The following is a 19,089-nucleotide window of genomic DNA, read 5'->3' as shown; positions in this document are numbered from 1 at the left end:
GGCTGCTTTATAAAACACTTTCTTACTTGGTGCTCACACCCGTTGGACCATCATCATCCTTCTTCTTAACACTTGTTGACCCAGTCATCCAGTATTTCTTGTTCTACTCCCCTAACAAATTCCTCAAATAATTTGTCACTATCTATGAGACCACAGTTTTTTGAACCCATAATCCTCCCACTAGTACACCTGGCTTCAGGGATGCCTTTAACTGGAAGTGTTGTGCAGCATTAATTTATTTTTTGTCAAGCAACCACACGCTAAACCAATTGATTATCAACCAAGTTCAATCATTTTTCCCTTTATTAACTAATCCACATGGATTTTTTTCCATATGTATATATGCATATGTAATAATAAGTTGATGAAGGACCACAGGTGCATCAGTGGAGACAGCATGGAGGACTGAGACAGATCCTGATCCCTGAGGCCTTGTTCATGCCTTAGCCTGTTTGTATCCCTTTCTTCTTACAATGATGGTGGCAGCTCGGCAAGCATCATATGATTTTGGTGTTTAATTGAACCCAACTCAGAATGGGTGGGTCACTGCATATTATTTCAACATTGACAAGGTCAAACATGGTTTGTCAGAACAAAATAGAAACTAATATTTAAATGGATAAATATGTGTCAAACAACACAACATTGCTTAGCATTATAGGTGACTGGGATTACCAACTGAGATTGTATTAAATTCCACAAAGCATATTTTGCCAATATGGATACATCTAATATCATTTTACTGTTGTACAAACTTGACCTCGAATCCTTTACTATACTGGGCCTCACTCAAACATGACAACTTCATTACAGCTTATTTATGGGTTAGAAAAATAACACAAGAAAATGGCCTTATATCCCATTGAGAAGAACTGAGGAGATGATTACTATATATGCTTACCATAAAGCTGTAGGACTATTAATCAAGGGCACAAAATATTACTGGTCAAAAAACTGTCTGAAATATGGAAGTTAGGCAAGAGACAGTGACTTTTTAATGGTGTGGTTCTACATAATATCTTGATCACCAAAAGTGATGGTTATATGGATGATCCCTTTCCTTTAGAGATATTGCTTTTCAATTAATTCTCTCTACTGGTTTTCTGGAAGACAGTATCCTTGGCTACCCTGTCACTGTGATGATTTTGTCCTTGATTATCCCATTATAATTTAAGTATTGATTCATCTTATTTGCCATTAGTAAGTGAATTTCTGAACTGCAATCTCCTAACTCTGTCCCGCAAAGATTTTCATGTCTAGTCAACAAGAATATGTAAGATGCAGAACAAATATAGTTCAGAATTATAATTAAGGAAAAATGGAGCATACAAAAATTTGATTAAAGAGGTATTGATATAAATATATTAATATGTAATTTACAGAATGTAATGTATAGGCAATGAACCCAGTTGCACATTGATCACTGAACTTCTAAATAATGTTGGGGAACTTCTCAATATCTCTTTAATTTGATCACTGGAGTATCATCTAGACTTTCCTGCAGGAATAGTCAACTAGTGAGTGGTCCAAACTTACATAATGTAATCCACCTTCATGTCTTATTGTCTAGATATTTTGATCCATATTTTTAATATTTTCATTGGAAAATTTCATATTTCTGCTCTATTTAGAATGGATCATCACTTTCCTCAAGATTTAAAAAATTAAAAATTTTAAATTTTTCATAAAACAAAAAAAATGGTGAAATTTTTGAAGTACCATGTGATGTTTTAATACATGTATAAGCTTTATAGTGGTTAAATAAAATTAAGCATAGATATATCCTCAAAAATTATCATTTCTTTTGGTGAAAACATTAAAAATACTTTCTTATATCTTAGTAAAATTTCCCCAGGTTTTAAAAGACATAGAATGAACCTGATTGCCTGTATCTCAGGCCCATTCCTGGGTTGTATATTTCATAAAATCTGTATATTTATATCTCTTAATAAAAAATTCAATTTAATAGACAGATTATGTTTTTAATTATAATTATAGTTGTTACAGTCCCAAACATAGAAACATTTTGAGGAGATTATATTTTGACCCACAGAGTAAAGAACTCTGCATTTTCTTCAATTAAAGGAGGACCTGTTTTGCTTCAGAAAGTTTTGAGCTCTTTCTTTAGATACAGAAGTTTTGAGAAAATCTAGGAATTCAAGAATATTAAATGTATTAAACAAATGTCTCTATCTATTACCATACAGTCTCATTTTTTATGTAAGTCCTGGACTTAATCATAAAGTATAAATTTATGGTGAAAATTTAAACTTTTTTTGGAACCTAGTTACTCTTATGTTATATTGAAATTTATTCTCTTACTATATTATATGAATATCTTTTAAGAAGCTGTTAATTTTCCTGTTATTATGTAAAGACTTGCACTAATGATTAAACTTCTTTAAGCTTTTATTGTCTTTGACGTAATGGAAAGCTTTTCATTGTTATGTCTTTACCTATTACTCTTTCATATACATCACAAATAATAATTGATATAGTACAATTGCTAGTGCATTTTTTTCCAGTGGTATAACATCACATTTTACCACTATTAAAACTTCAAGAAAATATAGTGCTAACTCATGTCAGGGACAAGGGCTATCTATGCTTGAATGACCAGAAATGGGATCCTCAGTACTCAGCCTTCAGGTGGTAACTCATCACCAACATCCTATCATAGTGTATGCTTTTTCAGACCAGTTTTGAGCCTGTTACTAAATAAGTATCTCAAGGAAGCATCTACTCTAATAAAAAAAGCAGGAACATTTGTTGAGAAATAAAGAAATCATAATTGGGCAGAAGAAGAAGCTGGACTGCAATTCAGTACATGTAAAAATTTCAGCAGAAACTTTAGGGATATTGAAAACTGATTGGCCTTTCAGAGACATGGTATGTTGGATGAAGGAGCCAGATCTTCAAATGTCCACAATAAATAGTCAGTCACTAGATACAGAAAAGAAGCAAGAAGTTGGGGAAAATGACATTTGAAAATTTCATTCATATTCATTCATAACACTTCCCAAGAAAAAAATAATAATAAATACATTTTATTCATTAGTATATTCATAAAAATACAATATTATATTAAAGCATGCATTTATTTTTGTTATCATATATTGCTTTGATTCAGAAATGTACTTCACAGTTTGAAGAGTAAAGAATACTTCTTGGCCTAAAATTATAAGCATCAATCATTCTCTTTTATCTTTTCCCATTCTAAATTTATTCTGCGTACAGTCAACAACTTTCAAATCATTAACTTTCTTTTTCTACTATTTATTTCAGTATTTCTAAATTCACTATCATTTCTTGTTTTCCTTTGCATGTTTATATGTTATATGTCAATGTTAAAAAGTAATGAGATTTAAGATATCTTAAATCCCTTGTTGCTCGCATACTTAATATTTGCTTCCATATTCATAATTTTTCAATAAAATTTAATCCTTTTTAAATACCAATATCCAATTACTGTATTATTTAGTCTTAGTAAACATTCCAAATCTAAACCACAGAGTATGCTATGAGTACATTGTCTTCATTGATTTTTGTTGTCCTCATTAAAGATCATAATTGACTTATTTCTTTCAAATGCTACTTTTATGTACTTGGGAATTAATTTCAAACACTGATAGAGGTAAAAATTTGGCTATTATTGTCAAAGACATAAAAGACTAAACTAACTAATTTTTTTTATCTTTGCCCTATATCCTTCTTCCTTTTAAAAAATCTGTCCTCAAAATACATCTCTTGTCTCCCTTGTTGTGGCCTGTTATCCTCCTGAGCATTTTAATTGTCCATTATTCTGAAATTTTGTTGGTCTCTGTATTACAAAAGGTCACTTATTTACAATTATAGGATTCTTTACCTTCCTCCTTCTTTATTTTCTTCTTTAATTTGGTGGAATACATTCTTCAGAAGCTTCTTGAGAGAGTTCACACTAGTGTTGGTGAAGTATCTAATGTAGAGAAACTCAAGTGATCAAATATTTGATACCTTTGCATGAGTGGCAGCGACACTTCATAGTAATAATATCTTCTCTGAATTATAAAGGTTTACTTTTCCTCTTCAGTCTAAGTTCCAGTTTTGGTTTTAAGAAGTATTGAGCCATTTTGATTCCTGATCCTTTTAAAACCACCTTATCCTGCCTTTTAAAATTTCACAATAATGTATATTGATATGAAGTTGTAAATTTTTTGCTTTCTCTTTCTTTAACTATTTCTTTTCAAATATCACTTTGTCTCAAAACAGAAATTTTTATATTTTAATTTATTAAATTTTTGTTTATTTTACTTCCACAGGTTTCCTTTTTTGTTGCATTCTGTAATTTACATTAGGATGCTGGAGAATGTTGCTATTTATATTTTTACTTTTATATTTAAATATATATATATATATATATATATATATATATATATATATATATTCTGTTCTATGGAGAATTTTCTCAACTTGTACTTTATACTGTGTGGCATATTTCTTCTCTGATTTTCACTTTTTCTGGAGACACTTGTCATCAATTTTTTTTTAAATTTTATTTCCAAACTTTCTATCATAATGCTTCTTTTCCTCTAATATTTTTCTTCTTTATTTACTTTGATACTTGTTTTTTATTAGATATTTTCTTCAAAGAACTTGGGAATTTTTATTGTTATATCAATAAGAATAACTACATTATGCTAATTTTTAAAAAGTCCACAGAGTTAGCAAGAAGGCAATGTTTAAATTCTACCTCCTCTTGTCTGTCGACCAGATGTGATTGTGCATTATTGTCACAGTCCCTTTGTCATGTCACCTCTTATACTGGTTTTAATGGAAGAGAAGCTGTGAGTCATATCCAATGGCAAAAAAAAAACAAAAAACATTTAATGTTTCTGCCCAAAAGTAAATGAGTCCACTTGTGTTCGCATTCTGCTGACCAAAACAAGTATATTGGCCATGTGTAAATTCAGTGTAACTAAAAATATAACACTACCATTTGGCAAACAAACAAATAAAAGTTTATGAAAAAACAATGAATGTTGAAAGTGGTAACTTTATAATGACTGATAAAATTCTAAAACAATGATTGTACACTTCAAGAGCCTGAGGGGGTTTACTTTAGTGGTGGGAATTATATTCTTTGTTTTTTAATATGGGGACCTGAATTTTATGTCTCAAATCCTTAATTCTTGGCAAATAAACTTAAACGAAGAATCTCCTTTCATTCTATTCCTTGGGAAATGCACTGAGGGAATGAGTCTACCTCTAACCACCCTGGGACCTAGTATGGTGCAGGTTGTGGAGTTTTCTTCCTCAGTGTTTACACTGACTTCAGGTGGGCTTTGTCTGTTGCAGGGGAGTGTAGACACCATCTGAATGTACAAGTTATTGTCTTCTGTCTATAACCAATATAACCTTTAAACTTTTTAATATCTTGGCTTTTTTCCAGGAAGAACCCTACCTATGCAATCCATTAGGTTTTTTTTTTTTTTGTTGTTGTTGTTGTTGTTGTTTTGGTCACATTCTCTTCTCTCCTTAGGTACATATGATTACATATAAAACAATCATTATTCTTATCTTGGCTTATCCACTTTGATTTGGGGAAAATTAAAGAATTTAGAAGTGATTATTTTGTATTACCCAGAGAAGATAAAATAAAGTGACAATTTTACCTAGTTTCTTAGAGGATGATTAAATCACCCTGTGACAGCAAGAGTGCTAAGTGAAGTTATTTAATGCTTTCATTAAAGCATTAATATGGTTTTATTGCCTGAAATTATCTAATACTACATCTTCACTTATATATTCTCTATGGGTATACAGTCCCCAGAAGCTGAAAAATGCTAAACATATGCAAATGTAAAATGTGAAATATCCCAATTGTAGTTTAGGTGGTAAAGCGAGAATAAGGGTAGGAGATTAAATGGTGACAACATTATTTGGTTGATTTTTAAAATTTGATAATGGTTGTAAATAAAATAAGACTGTATGGACATTTAATCTATTATAATTAGGATCATCAAAGTGTACATAAATTTAAAAAACAGAAGTAGTTTAAAGAGTGACTGAACATAAGTGCCTATAAAATAGCATTAAAGTTGTACTCTAAGCCGGGCACACCTATAATCCCAGCAGCTCAGGGGACTGAGAGAGGAAGATTGCGAGTGCCAAGCCTCAGCGAAAGCAAGGTACTAATGAACTCAGTGAGACCCTGTCTCTACATAAAATACAAAATAGGGCTAGTGATGTTGCTCAGTGGTCAAGTGCCCCTGAGCTCAATCCCCAGTATCATCAGAAAATAAGTTGTTCCCTGCCATTAAAGTACATTTGGCAATCAATTATGTAACATAAAATATCTAGTTATTTTTGAAAAATAATGTTATAAACTTTAATAAATATAGAGGATAAATCAAGATACTGTATATATTATTGTCTGCTGAGATATGCAAGAATAAAATTTCAAATATGCATGCAGTACCACTCAGCATAAACTTACATGGTATATTTAAAGCTTGACACTTGTATTGGTTAGAAAATCATTTTATTTGAACTTCAAAATTTCCTTTCTATATATTATATTGCCATGTTAGTTCTATGACTCTGTATATCACATTTTTTCTATGTCAGGTTCTTCTTACATGAGGTGATAATAAACTAGTAGCCTCTTTGCTCCTTTTTCATTTCAGCAGTTCCAAATCATTGATCTTTACTCTGCCTCTGGCAGCTGTTCCAATTGTAGTTAAGTCCAATATCCTTTCTTTGTTTCAACTACACAACACCAATCTCATCAACTGTACACTCTATGTGTAATACTAGAACCAGCTGAACTGGAGGTTGAGGACCTCATGAAATGTCTGGATTCCAACTTCCTTGGCTTTTTAACAATTCAAATCTCGTCCCATTTTTCCTGCCACTTCAGGAATTCTAGGTTCTTCCTGTCATTTTTATACCTGTTGAAACTCTGGTTCCTCTATTTTTACTTTTTATTTATTTTATGCATGGTTTAAAATTGTTTGTGAATATCCTGTGCTTAAAAGGTAGCATTGTGTTTCTTTATTTTTCAACAGATTTTTATTTATATTTGTTCTTTTTAGATAAACATCACAGCAGAGTGTATGTCAAAACAGTATCGTGTTTCTGCAGAGTTTGGTAGAAACTCAAGCAGTCAGATGAGACTTAATAAAGACATTAAATTGTCTGTGCCCTTTGAAAGATGATAACTATTTGCATGTCTGAGATGAATGTGCCATGGTCCAGAATAGAAAGCAGAAGAGCTAATAAATAGAACATTTATGAATGGAAAGAAAAAGAGAATAAAAAAATAACTGGACTAACTAAAATATTTTATATATAAATATACACATATATGTGTGTGTGTGTGTATATATATATATATATATATATATACATTTATACATATATATATATATACATACATTCATATGTGTATATACATATACACTAGAAATTAGATAAGTGTAACAAAAGGCTTGTTGATAACTTATCACAGAATGTAAAAAAGTTCATGATAAAATGAGAAAAGTAATTGACATAAAACACAGATGTAGAAAGCGTTTGACACCAAAAAGATATGTTTTAAATGAAATAACATTGCTATTAAAAGTTGTGTCAATTAAGAGGAAGATTTCTACGAGCACGAATAAATTTTTCATGTTTGAATTTCATTAGTTTGAAAAAAGCATAACCATAGAAGAAATTTGAGATGGACATAAAAAGATATTGCAGATATATTATCTATTGAATTTGAAAGAAATGCAAGTGTCAAAGTGACTTTATGGCTGGAGCCAATGCTGCAATTGCAATACTACCCACAGAAATGAAAAAAATAGATTGAAAAGTGATTCCAGGAAGACCGGAGGTGGAAACAATATGAAGGTTAGGATTTGAATTATGATTATTGAGTAAGCAGTAATGGCAGGATCTTTAAAAGGAGATATCAAATAGGTGGGTAGAAAAATATTCTTCTTTTATTGTAGAAAAAAAAAGAGGGAGAAACAGTTTTGTAAGGATATTAAAATAGATGTTACATGTGTAATCCCAGCACTGTAACATGAAAATTAGTTAAAGTGAATAATTTTCTAGGTGAATTTTAAAATATGAATATTTTTCTAGAGTTGGAATGTTAGAGAGATCCAACAATTATTAACATGAATAAGTCTACACTCCAAAACTACAAAAAAAATTGTTTCTGTGTAACACTGTGCCTTTTTAAAAATATTTATTCATTTATTTATTTGTGGACACAAGATCTTTATTTTATTTATTTATTTTTATGTGGTGCTGAGGACCAAACCCAGGGCCTCGCAAGTGCTAGGTGAGCACCCACCTGCTGAGCCACAACCCCAGCCCCATAATATTGTTTCTTATGTATAAATTCCTTTCTGTTCTCCTGATTTATCTCAACTTATATGAAATTTATGAAATGTAATCATGCACAGACTTGATTTGTGGACAAGGTACATGAGTGGAGAAAAAGAGTGTGATCTGATCTTTTACTCCTTGTGACACAGGACTGTAGCAGATAGAATAGGATATATAGTTCTCAGTCTGGGTAGGTCACTTCCAACTTCCACTGTTTGGATATGGGAAAGGTGGAATGATAAAGGCAGAGATTTTTTTAATGTTGGTGGTAACTACCAACAGAGGGGATTCGTTGACCTCAGGGATTTGTTCTCTCTGGGTGGTAGCTCAGACACCAAACAGAAAGTGTGGGAATGTGATTTCCGTTGGGTCATCTTCAGCTTGCTCTAGTTACTTGTCCCATTAATAAGATTCAATAGAGTGCAACCAAGAGTGCTCAACAATCTGCTAGTGAGACTTCTTTCAATCTTTTCCAGAGGTTACTTACAAAACCTGATACTCCTGCGTCTTTTAGATTCTGGACTTCTTCAGTTATGAACACTGGAACAATTTAGGCCTCCTCTAACTCAGAAAAGACCGGAGTGAACAGCATGGAGACTTCGGTTCCAGAATTTAGTCACTCCATTCTTTCCAATATTTATGTACCACAAAAACTAAGTCCCTTTTTCCTAAACCTCCAAACAAGTAGTTAAGTACCATTCACTATCATATAGGCTCACATCTACAGGGAATACAGATTGGGCTCTCTCTAGAACTCTCTCACTACCCTTTTCTTTCCCTCACTGCCCTCCTGTGGGAGGTTCTATAGGTTCTATAGTCCCATTAAGATTGAAACAAGGAGCAATGTTTCAGCATCTGTCTCATATGGGGAAAGCCAAGCCACGCATGTCAATGTTTCTATTTGATGGCTCTGTTCTTATGGTTTAAGTGAAATAGTGTATATTTAATCCCTTATATGGATAGACACTGGCAAACTTTAAATTGAGAAAATGCCATTGTAAAATACTATGTTCTGAAAGAGAGATAAAGATGGTTGAGTAGAAGCATGCTACAGACTCCAGCCTCTCTGCAGATTGAAATTTAAACAGGAAGAATATAGGTTTTCAGCGTTGTGGGTGACAGAGGGAATACACTGCAGCAAAAGATTGGCCTGTCAGAGATTTGGAGAGACTCAGGTATTCTAGTTACTAGAACAAAAGCAAGAAAGAATTCATCAGCCCTGAATCTGCACCTGAAGCAATGGAGCAGGTCTGGGGAGAGGGGTGACAAACAGAGACAGAATGTCCGGGAAGGTGACAAGCTTGTCTTGGAAATAGTGGTAGAAAAGAACTCAGACTGAATTAGGTGAGGGAAGAAGCGCAAAATGCACTGATGTAGGAGAAGTAATCCACTTTCCTCATCCTGTTGGTGGAAAACTGTGGCAGGCTGTCATTTTGTAAAGACCACACTTAACCTGGAAGCTCTTAAAAGGATCAAATTTATAAGCTTTATCCTAGCTAGAGATACCTGTAAATATTTTTGAAGGGGATGCATTTCAATAAGGCCATCTAATTAGCTAATGTAGTGGGATCACTGTGAGACCAAAGCTGATGAGCCCAGCTCGTCAGCTGATGTGATGGATCTGAGAAAAGTGGGCAGAGAGGAGCAGGTGGGGTGCTGAAACTGTGTGGGAGAAATGCCATTATCATGCACTGGGAACTCTGAGGGAGGACACACCCACTGCTTCTTGGCACAGTTTAATTTGTCCAAGTAGGAGTAAACCAAATACTGGGATTCATCATAAAACCTTTAGAACCACCATGATCCCACTAGAGAAGAGTGGGGTGAAATCATCACTGACAGCCCCCTGTGAAGTTCTTCCCACTGAGCACACAGAGCCACCCTCTGAGCCAAGAAGAGATCTGGCTACTGGGCCAGACACAATCTACAACAATTCCCTCAGACCCTCCAGAGAGCTCCTAGGAACCTAGGCATTCCATGGTCGACCAGAGCTTCCTGAGTTCAGGTCAAAGATGGACAGTGTGAGGCTTGAATTCTGTGCAATTTTTGAAGGTACACACTGAACTAGATAGTAGAAAAACTGAATGTACAGCTCCCCAGTCCAGCACAGAGATGACTGGTAAGGTCACCATCTCCAGGCACAGAGTTCAGAGGTCATGATTTGAAGGTTGTGCTTTCACTGTACTTTGCAACATCAGTCAGATCTAAACTTGGAATGACTGGTAAAAATTATCTCCAACACAAAATCCTTGGAAAGAGTAATTAGGGTCTTCATTGCTAGATTCGGATTCCCACTAGTAGTGTCTTCTGAGTTTATTTAATAGGTTTCCCCCCATTGTTGGACATCTTGTACTTTAATCCAATTTTAAGTTTTTCTTTTTTATTTTATGTTTTAATGTGTTAATAGAATTTATTCTTTATTTTTCTTGTTTGTCTTTTTACACTCTGCTTTTTCCCCTTTTCTTTTTTTGCTTTTTCTTCTCTCTCTTTAGTGCCACTCTAAACTTTTTTTTTTTAAAAAATTACATATGTTTTACATATTATTTCCCTTTTCAAGTTCTATATAGTTTAATGTTAACTTCATTTACTAATATACTTAAATTTTCAATAATTTGCACAGTATTACTCCTGTTTTCCATTTTTGGATTCCTGAAATTATAGAGAATATTTTCAAATAATTTTTATTTTCTATTTGTATATGATTTGCTTTCAAGAGGTTGTAGTTACTGATAATGATTATCTCATCTTAAACTGGCATGAGACACAGACAGTATCACTGTGAACAAACTGAGTGATACTTTAATGCAAAGTTATACCCACTCAGATGGAGACATGTATATCTATAAAACACTGAATTCAAATGATTCTAATTCCCTAGTTAAAGGCATAAACTGCAGATTGGATTAGAAACCAAGACCTAATTTCATGTTGTCTCCAAGGAACACATCTGAAAAATAAAACATTCACAGACTAATAGTGAAAACATGGAACATGGTATTTCAAATAGATAAAATCCAAAAGCAGTCAGGAGTAGCTACTCTCATATTTGAAAAAGCAGGCTTAAAACCAAAATCTGTCAGAAAAGAAGAAAATCATTTCATGTTAGTAAAGGAAAAGAAATAATAATGATTTTAAGTATCTGTGTCCTGAACTTGGTGTGACCAATATCCTAAAACAAGCATTACTTGACATAAAGACATTGATTGACCCTAATACAATCATAGAAATGAACATCAATATACCACTCACATTAATAAGTCATTCAGATATAATATCAAGAAAGACACATCAGATTTAAACTTTATTATAGATCGATTGGACTTAATAGACATCTACAGAATATTTTACTCAACAAAAACTGAATGCTTTTTCATCTGTTCATGCAACTTTTTCCCAAATTGACAGTATATGAAACAAGTTATAGCAGGTTTCTTTACAGTTTTCAGATCATAATGGAATAAAATTAGAAATCAACAAGAAACTTTACAGAAACTAGAAATATGTGGAGACTGAACACTTCTGAATGATGAGTGGGTCACTTAAAAGTGGAAATTAAAACTACTTAGAATAAAATTAAAAAATGGAAACACCATATGTCAGAAACTCTAGGATAGAACAATAACTGTTATAAGAGGAAGCTTATAAGTATGAATACCTATATAACAAAACAGAGAAATTGTACCTCAAATTAAAAAAAAATAATAATGCAGTTCAAGGTCTTAAAAAATAACAACAAAAGACCAATCCCAAAATTACTAAAAGAAAAAAACATAATAAAAATTAAAGCTGAACTTAAAGAAATTAAAACTAAAATAACAATGTAAAGTATCAATGAAACAAAGAGCTCCTTCTGAAAAAAAATACACAGCATCAAGAAACAACAAATATTAAAGAACCTAAATTAAGAACATTACAGTCTTATTAGACTAGGCAACAACTCACAACCAGGTACTTTACAGATATCTTTTCCCACCTCTAAGTTTTTATAGAAATCTGGGTCTAAGCTAGCAAATCTGAACTTAGAAATTTCCTCTCCCAAGAAAATAGAACATGACAGAGGAAAAAGAACCACCAATGTAAAGATAGTGATCCAACATCCTTTTTTTTTTTTTTTTTTCCAAACCAGGCTACATCCAGTTCATTGACTTGTGTGAAACCATGAGCCAAAACCACTTTTCCTCCCCTAAGTTTTTCTTATCATCTTTGGATCACAGCAATAAAAAGCTGATTAACACAGCCTCTTAGGCTCTTTTTATTCTTTTTTTTTTTTTTTAAGAATTAACATACATTGCTTCTTTTGTATGGAAATAAAAATAATCTAAAAGACCTTTTGGAATGGCAAAATAATGAATTATTGTCAATTGGGAGGTATAACTGATAAGATGATTGGTATTTATTACTTTAACCCAATGTCAACCAGAGGTTGTGCTAAGTAGTACATGATGAAGAGGGGAAGCAGGGTTAACTTATTCACAGGGAAGTAAACAAGAAAAATTTGTGTTGAATAGTATGGAATATCCAGTCAGTAAAAGGAAGAATATGGGGTCAGGATGAAAGGGTCAGAGTCATGGAGTTCATTGAGTTTTTTTTTTTTTTTTTTTTTTTTTTTTTTTTTTTTTAAGAGGGACAGGGAGAAATTCTAGAGATAAATGTAATTTCCCAGGATAAACTTTACTTGTGTTTCTTATTAGACAGTCATCCTTTAATGCTCAAGAAATACCCTCAAAAGGAATAAATCTGATCTGTAGAGAATAAGAGTGTCTTGCCCTTTCCTTGGTCTCGGTTATTTTAAAGATAATCCTGTTATAACTGCCCTTGATTTCAGAAATTGTTTTTAGGATTTGTTTTTATATTAATCTTCTTAGACCTCACTCTTAAAGAGCAAGAACTACTTATTCTTGCTATTATTTCTCTTTATGTGGTCTCTTCTTCATGGCAAGAGCTTAAAATTCACAATATTGATTTGTTTTCTGGAAATTGTTATTAAAATGGAAAGTCACAGGTATAAAATATATGAAGCAATTAATAATATTTTTCAAAATGAAGATGGATTTAATATGTGTTATATGCATGAAAATCTCAGTAATAAAAACTATTTGTTTTAAATTATTTTAGTATATATTTCTTATATTTCAGAGATTATTGTATTTGATGTCAGAGTATTTTGCTCTATAATAAAGAAGCATTTAATTTCATAATCTGAAGTTGAATTTCTTCATTAAGTTACATTAGTAAAAACATCTACATGAATTATGATCAAAAAGTTTTAGAAATATTTCTTTACATATTTAAGTTAAATCAATAGTTATTTTTCATTCAAATAATAACATGTGATTACATAGCTGAAATGAAATCGAGATACCATTTAGGAGATGACCTAAAGATTCCTATAGAGTTAATTTAAAAGTTTTATTTTATTTTACAATGTAGTAAAATTCATTATGTAAAAATATGAGTGTGTAACCGATGTGATTCTGCAATTTGTATTTGGGGTAAAAATGGGAGTTCATAACCCAATTGAGTCAAATGTATGAAAGATGATATATCATGAGCTTTGTAATGTTTTGAACAACCAATAAAAAAAAGAAAAAAAAAACAATGTAGTAAAATTCATTTTAATGAAATTAAGTCTTTTGAATAAAATGAAGTTAAGGAAGGATGAAGACAGTGGTAAACTCCAAATGTCCCAACTGCTAGGTCAGCACTTACTCTTCTATATAAGAGACAGTCACAGAAATAAAAGACAGAAAAAAAAAATATATGGGAAATTCTTTTATTGAAACACCAATTACTAAAAATAATTGACATTTGCTCATTGTCTTTGAGTATAGACATTTATAGCTAATTTTTACACAAAACTAATACTGCAAATAAGTATAATGAGTATGATATCTTTCAAATGTGCATTTTAATGTTTTAGTGATAGAATTTTAGCTATAGAATAAGTTCACTCTGCACTGGTTACCCACATATATGACTCAAGGGAGACAGAACATAACACCACACAACAAATTAAATGAAGTAGGATTATTCATTACAAAGAGGCAGCAAGGAACACAGTGTAGGTTCCATTGAGTTGGTCTCTGAAAGCTCAAGAAAGGTGTCCAGGTAGATTGAGGGTTGACTGCATATGCTCCACTTGCTCGACAGTTGGGTACAACCAAAGGCATCACAGGATTATGTATACCAGGACCAATGTGTTACACTGGATAAAGGGTTGAAGGATATACTGTTTCAAGTGAAGACAGTTACTCCCTGTCTCAAGGTGTTATATTCCCTAGCAGGAACAGGAACAATACCCAGCTTGTTTCAGGTAGCTTCTTCCTATCTCAGGATATTATGTGTTTAGCATATTCTATGGTTATTCTTGAAGAAATAAAGGGAAGTTGAAAGAAGAATGTGGTTGTCTCAAGACTACACAAAACACAGTCCTTCATTAAGTTACCAAAAAAGGGAAAATATGCTGACCCATGTTGTAAATACATACATACACACACACACACACACACACACACACACACACACACTGCAGGGGGTGAGAGAGAGAGAAAGAGAGAGAGACAGAGAGAGAGAGAGACAGAATATTAACTAATAGAATATCTCATAAAAATTTGATTCTCAAACATATTTCATACAATTTCAATATCTCCTTATCAACAGGAAAAATCCAAAATTTTAGTCATTACAGTATTAACAATAGTTAAAACTGTTACAGTCCATTTTCTGGTGTGAAAGTCATACTCATGACTGCCTCATTATTTTTTTCTTTGTTTGCCTTTTATTCTTTTTTGTTGTTTTAATTAGTTACACATGACAGTAGAATGCATTTATGTACTTTGATATATCATACATAAATGAGGTATATTTTTCACTACCTACTCAATCAATGTTTCCCTTATCTTTAGATAGTAGCATGACTATGTGGAGTGTGTTATTTTTTTTTTCCTGCAGGTACCTAGTATTTGATGGTCTTCTCTTTGTTAAGTTGTTATTACTTCTATTAACTGAGACTATTTTGTGATAGGATTTCTGAGAGACACCTCATTCAATTTCTTTTATTGCAGGTAGTCCTTTCAATTCCTAACATATGACAACCAAATATCCTCTAGGTGATTTTATCTAGCTTACTAGATAATTCAATGAACCTCTTCTCTGTGGTTCAGTTGCACAAAGAACCCAAAATAGCCAGGGCAAAATCTCCACTTCCAATTCATGAGAATTTGACATGATTCTCTAATGGAAGCAGTTCTCCCTGCAGACTATGTCTCATCAACTAACGATGAGACTTAGGGACTATAAGCAAAAATTCTTAAGCTCTGTTCTTTGATGCTAGAAGAGCAATCACTTCGTACTCCTGGTTCCTTGAACCATGAATTCTTGCTATGGAGAGATGAAATAATATACTCAACCTTCAGCATATTTTTCATATTGGGCCTCAAAATCTCAGAGCAATATGCCTTGGATGGTATATAATTAAACTTGTAACAGACCTCTGGTACATTAGCTTATTTCAACAAATATTCAGTGTTCTCTCCTCTATAGCTACCCTCTCTCTTCCTGGATTTATTCTTTTCCATCAGTTTGACTTCAGCCTTAACCCAGTGATCTACTTTAATGGATAGAAAATGAGCAAAGTGTCAATATTAATTATGTTCCAAACAAAGGTTTTAAAAGGCTTTATATGTGCTGGGAGTGTGGCTCAGTGGTGAACTGGTTGCCTAGCATGTGTGAGGCACTGGGTTTGATTCTCAGCACAGCATATAAATAAATAAAATAAAGGTCCATTGACAACTAAAAAAAATATTTAAAAAAAGACATTACTGGCTTCCTCTTAGTCTCTTTTGTTCCTGCCATGTGAAAAAATCCATGCACACAATAACTAAACTTCCTTCAGTCTGGATTTTTATATAACATACATGTGGACTACTCTTAGAGTGGAGCCATATTAAGTCCAATAATGCCCAACAAAGATTTGCAGACTCATGCTTGATCAGTCAGTCTCTGATACAGAAATAAAGCTTTTTTGTTTTTAATTTCTTTCTTTATAAGTCAATAAAGATTGATGTTGATTTAGTCTTCTCATTGCCTCCCTATTTCTATCAAGACAGCTACTTCTGGTTGATGGGACATATGACATCATAGTGAATTCTGTGAACATGAAGTTATTGTCTTACTTCCCTTTAAGTTGATAAATTTAAAAAAATATATTGACTTAAATACCATTGCAGTACTACAAATGGTGGTGTAAATGTATATGAGGTTTAAAAGAAGCACTACAAGAACAAAAAAATCTATATCAGATTTAGCTGTCTTCTCTTTTGAAGGAAAGCACTGCCTCATTGATAATGGGCAGGAACAAAATAATCATATTGGCACCAGGTTGCTGAGAGATATGAATAAGACACAATTTTCAAGCCATAACACTTGGCTCAGATACTATTTCTGAATTTTGTAACTAAATTTTACTGGATCACGGCTAAATCCATTAATTGTCATATTGCGTATGACAGACTTTGTGTTATAGTAATAGTCAGAGCACAGTAGCCTCACAGAGGTAATTTGTCTCACAAAGCCTAAGATATTATATTCAGACTATTGACATAAAAGTTTACTGACTGCTTCACCACCAAATACCTGCTAAATTTACACATAAAGCTTAACTTTGATTTCATTTATGTTAGATTGACCATCTAGCACATAGCCACAGTTATATCAATTTCAATGAGGAAAATGATAGATTTCAGTCAATTATCCCCTTTAAACCTGCCATCCTAGCTGCTTTGGGTACATGGGCCCTTTGAACAAGCACCACATTGATTGAGAAAATAAGCTTACAGATGTTTACAAAGGAAGTTCAATATTTATTCCAGGTATTTTGTACAAGTTTTCCTGTGCTGTTCTTTCAGATTCCTAATCAACTTACTTTTAATGATTGTAATAGAATTTGGAGTAGTTTAAGTGCACAAATCAAGACATTGGTCCTTCCACCAAAAAAAAAAAAAAAAAATAGGCAATTAACTGTATCACTTGAAGTTCTTAACACTGGGAAGAATTTTCTTCTAACCCTTTGATTCTAATCCACTCCAGATTAAGAAAGCCTAGCAAGTGCACACACAGAAGGCATTTCAAGTTGACTTAACAAACTTAAAGTTTTGTCAAACTTAAAGTGTGTCAAAACAATGATGAGTAGAGTATCATGGGTTTGCCACTGAGTCTCACCACACGGTTTACTTTTAAATAAACTTACTATGCATCAGATTGTTTATACATACATTGGAGATAGGAGTACTACCTATTTCATAAAATTGTTGTGAAGAGTAAGTTTCTAATACATGTAAAACTCTTAGAATAATATGTTTCATATATTATCCATTAACAAATATTTGAAAATGCTGCAGGGATAATGGGCAATGCTCATCTATGAAATAGATAGAGAGGCTTTCAGAGAAGAGTTTGGCATTATAAAAAATCTTCTAAATGGTAAGTCTTGAGATCCAGTAACTATCTTGAAAGATTGATAGAGAAGGGCCTGGAAAGAATGAAATCTTATTCAAGAATATTTGAGGGTCTGATTCTTGCTGAGAGTGAATGACCTAGGAGGCTATGGATTCTAAGTCAGGGAAGAGAATATGACTAGACCTCTGTATCAGAGATTGATGTTAGGATAAAACCCATGCCTCAATTTCAAAAAGTGATTATAGTCACAGGTCAGAGTCATTGTTGGGTCATGAGATTCTGATATTCAACATAACCATGAGGACCACACAGTTAATGACTTCTGTGATTTCTGTCAGAAGACCTAAAATGTGCACATGTTTTTAGAGCAAAACTCCTGATGCTCTTGTGAAGGCAATTACTTGACCACACTAACATACCCTTACATTGATGAAAGCATAGCCCACAGATCTCCATATAAGCTTCCTCCTCATCTTGGCTTCCTGACTCCTCCCATTATGTAACCTAAGAAACCAGACATGAGATGCATGGAAAACTTCTTCAGAGGAAGAAAGTGAACATTAAAAATGGACTATAGAATGTAGATAGGCACAAAGGTATTTCCACAGGTGTGCTTATGAGAAAAGCAAAATACATACATGTGTGCTTTTATATGTAAGTAAATTCATATTCATACATATATGTTTATGTAATTATATTTTTATAAAATATATTTCTTGTTTGAACACAAGTTTGTAAACCCATGACAAGAAAATGTGATTGTGTGTATGTGTATGTAACAGGATATATATTAGGTATTTATGTTTATTGGTAAATATATGGTGTTGGGAAGGACAAAGTAAATTTGGGGAGTTGTCAGAGCTATAAGAAGTGAAAGTCTGATTTGAAAACTCAAAGAGCTGAATTAGATTGTAACAAAAATATCTATATATTTGTCACACTTGTGAATGTATTTAAAATTATGCAAATGCGTGGGAATACAGCTATATAAAAAGCCTACAAATGTGGGGATGGATGCGGAGGTTTGGAAACTAAAGGAGCAGCTTCTCCTACTTCACAGTTTGTATAGGGCCATGTTCAGCATGTGCTTACTGTGGAGGTTCCAGAAAGCTTGCAAGAAGCAAAAATAGTTTTTCTTCTCAACGACTTCCAGGTAGCTAAATGTCTTCAGAGTAGATTATAAATGATTCACAAAGTTATAATTATTATCTTATGTAAGTGAAAAACTGATACAGCCTTGTGCCCCCCAATTAAAATTATTGGGAAATAAAA

The sequence above is a fragment of the Marmota flaviventris genome, chromosome 5 (assembly GCF_047511675.1).
Source record: "Marmota flaviventris isolate mMarFla1 chromosome 5, mMarFla1.hap1, whole genome shotgun sequence".
Taxonomy (NCBI): Eukaryota; Metazoa; Chordata; class Mammalia; order Rodentia; family Sciuridae; genus Marmota; species Marmota flaviventris.
Note: the sequence above shows the minus strand (reverse complement) of the source record.